The sequence below is a fragment of the Nicotiana attenuata genome, chromosome 7, assembly GCF_001879085.1.
Source record: "Nicotiana attenuata strain UT chromosome 7, NIATTr2, whole genome shotgun sequence".
In the NCBI taxonomy this organism is placed as follows: Eukaryota; Viridiplantae; Streptophyta; class Magnoliopsida; order Solanales; family Solanaceae; genus Nicotiana; species Nicotiana attenuata.
The window spans coordinates 37,204,755-37,207,399 of record NC_031995.1 but is presented as its reverse complement, the minus strand read 5'-3'; the positions used below and the strand labels follow the sequence as shown (position 1 = coordinate 37,207,399).

Sequence of the window (2,645 nt, the reverse complement as noted above, 5' to 3'; positions counted from 1 at the left end):
AAATCCCAACACGACATATATATATATATATATAAAACCTAGGCCAACAAGGCTGCAACAACAGTATAACAGCTATCTAGAAGGCCGATAGGGCCATACAAAAAATATATATGCAATGACCGCTAGCCTGCAAGCCTCTAAAAGTGTAAGACAATCTCAACAGGCCAGGACAAGGCCCCCAACATGCCCAAAACTACACATATACACCTGTAATAGTACCTATGGACTCAAATCAGCAACTCCGAAGAAGTGGAGTGCGACACCCAACGATGATCCCCGGGGTCCTACTGAGGAGGCACGCCGCTCTGTCTATCCGAACCTGTGGGCATGAACACAACGCATAAAAAGGCATCAGTACGAAATATGTACTGAATATGTAGGGCAACAAGTGTAACATGAAAAATGTAATTAACAAGAGAAGAGATATAAAGACAATCTGAATTCTGAAACTAGCCTCGATAGGAAACTAAAATTCAACATGAATATAAATGTATGCTCGTGGAATCGTCGCTCACTATCGCTACTTATAATATATCACATTATATAATAATAAATCCCTCTGTGGAGCTATAATATCCATAACATACCCGGCCATAATAAAGGCTCGGTAGAATCGTACCCGGCCACGTGAAGCTCGGTAATCCCAACTGATCAGTGGTTACACAATAGGTGTCATACCCGGCCAACAATAGTGTGGCTCGGTAATGAAAGTAAATACATACATATATAAGTGCAATGCGAAACTAACCTTAAAAGACGTATTCTAAGAAGAGTCGAAGTGGCCTATCATCATTATTCTCCGACTATCATGGTTGTCGCTAAAGTATTTAATTTTCAACTACGAGCCAACAAGTACTAAGAACATGAGAGTTATGTATTATGAGTACCTTTGAAGTAAGTGTTACTTTTCAGCGAACATTATTTATGATTTATATGAACGTCGAAAAGAGAACGACAAAAACGCTCTAGTTCTTTTTAAGCAAGGAACAAGAAAAGCCGAGAATTCATAGATATTCTCTGAAGTAAGCAATCTATGAGAAAGGATCAGGTCTAAGCATCATTATGAGTTGAAGGTGAAATAACTCGAATCCGACGAAACAATTCGATAAACGTTTATTCGAATTCTAGTCATGCCGAAAAGTATAGCGAAAGCCCTACATACCTTGTCGATGGAGTTATATACGGTTTCCGTGACCTCGAAAGCCTTAGGAATGCTTTCCTACATAATACGAACCATTCAATATCAAATTCAAACTCATATCTTATATAATTCTTCATTTAGACATTTAAGCGAACAGCTTGCGGGCATGAATTTGTGGACTCTTTTGTAGTTTAATTTCCCCGCAACACACCACCAAATTTTTACTTTACTACATCTACTCATCGACACGATTCCATCCATGTCTTCACAGATCCAAACAACACAATAAAACCATATAGAACAACCCCAACAATCAAGTCATATTAAGAGAGGTTTCTTAAAAAAATCAAGAACATTTCTATAGAGGTTTCAACTATTTCATAGGAATTCTTATGGTAGAAGTTTACAAAGATCAAAGAGGAAGTTAAATCATACCTTATGTGACCAAAATTATTTTAAATTCGAGATTACTTCAAGGCGAAGTCTTCCTACGAAAAGTGAAACACCAAAAAATTCACGATTCCGAAGTTACCATGGTGTTCTCCATCTTGAGGATGACTTGTTATGATTGGCTAGATGGATGGGAGGAGTTTGAGAGGAATTCCTAGGTTTTAGGTTCTTTTTTGGAGAGGATAAAACGCAGGGGTTTTGTTTTAAATTGACTTAAATAAAAAATAACTTTTAACTAAAATCGACTAAGCACACTGCTCCCGTAGCAGTGTGCATCCCTGTACGAAAATATTAATATCTCTCTACTCCGAAGTCGTATTAATGAACGGTTTATTGCATTGGAAACTAGACTCATAGACTTCGATTCGGTGGGTAGAACACACTATAACTTCTAGTATATTGAGAGAAAAGCTCATCAACATTTTATCCAAATTTCAGTGAAATTTAAAACCCGTAACTTGCGGCGATCTTTGTCGAATTTTTAATCACAACTCGAATGACTTCCAATCTTAATGTATAACTATCGCATCATTTAAATATCTCATAGAAATTATCTTCCTATCGAATTAGCCCCTTTACGGCATGATAACGCCGAATACACAAGGTGTAACATTCTACCCTCCTTAAGAACATTCGTCCTCGAATGTTAGCAGTTAACCTAACTTCTGAATTTTTTTTTAAGAATTTCGCCAGAGATTCCCCTGTAAAAAGGACTATCCAAAACCTGTCATCAGCCCAAACATACATATCCAAGGACACATAGGGCTACACATCATCATAATAACATCAGCTTGGCCCCACACGATCGTTTACTTATATAATAATGATAATAAGAAGGTTAGCCATAACTTAACTACCTCAGTTGTCACTGGTTGATATCTGTGCAACACCTGCCATATTTGTCTCAAGCATATCACCTGAAGTGTAACGACCCGGCCGGTCGTTTCATGGGTTACCGCTCCGTTTCCCGCATTCCTGCTTCTGATTGTCTTGTTTAGCTGTATTATGTGCTATCGGGTTGGTTGGCTCGAGTTCGGAGAGCTTTTGGTAAGGT

At 38.1% G+C, this 2,645-nt stretch overlaps 1 long non-coding RNA gene across 1 annotated transcript; it reads right to left on the bottom strand.

The window, feature by feature from the left end:
• LOC109228946 lies at positions 1–2,645 on the bottom strand. Its single transcript, XR_002068482.1, has 2 exons — positions 2,449–2,645; positions 1–319 (listed from the first exon to the last, which is right to left on the bottom strand). It is a non-coding gene; the product is annotated as an uncharacterized LOC109228946 (long non-coding RNA).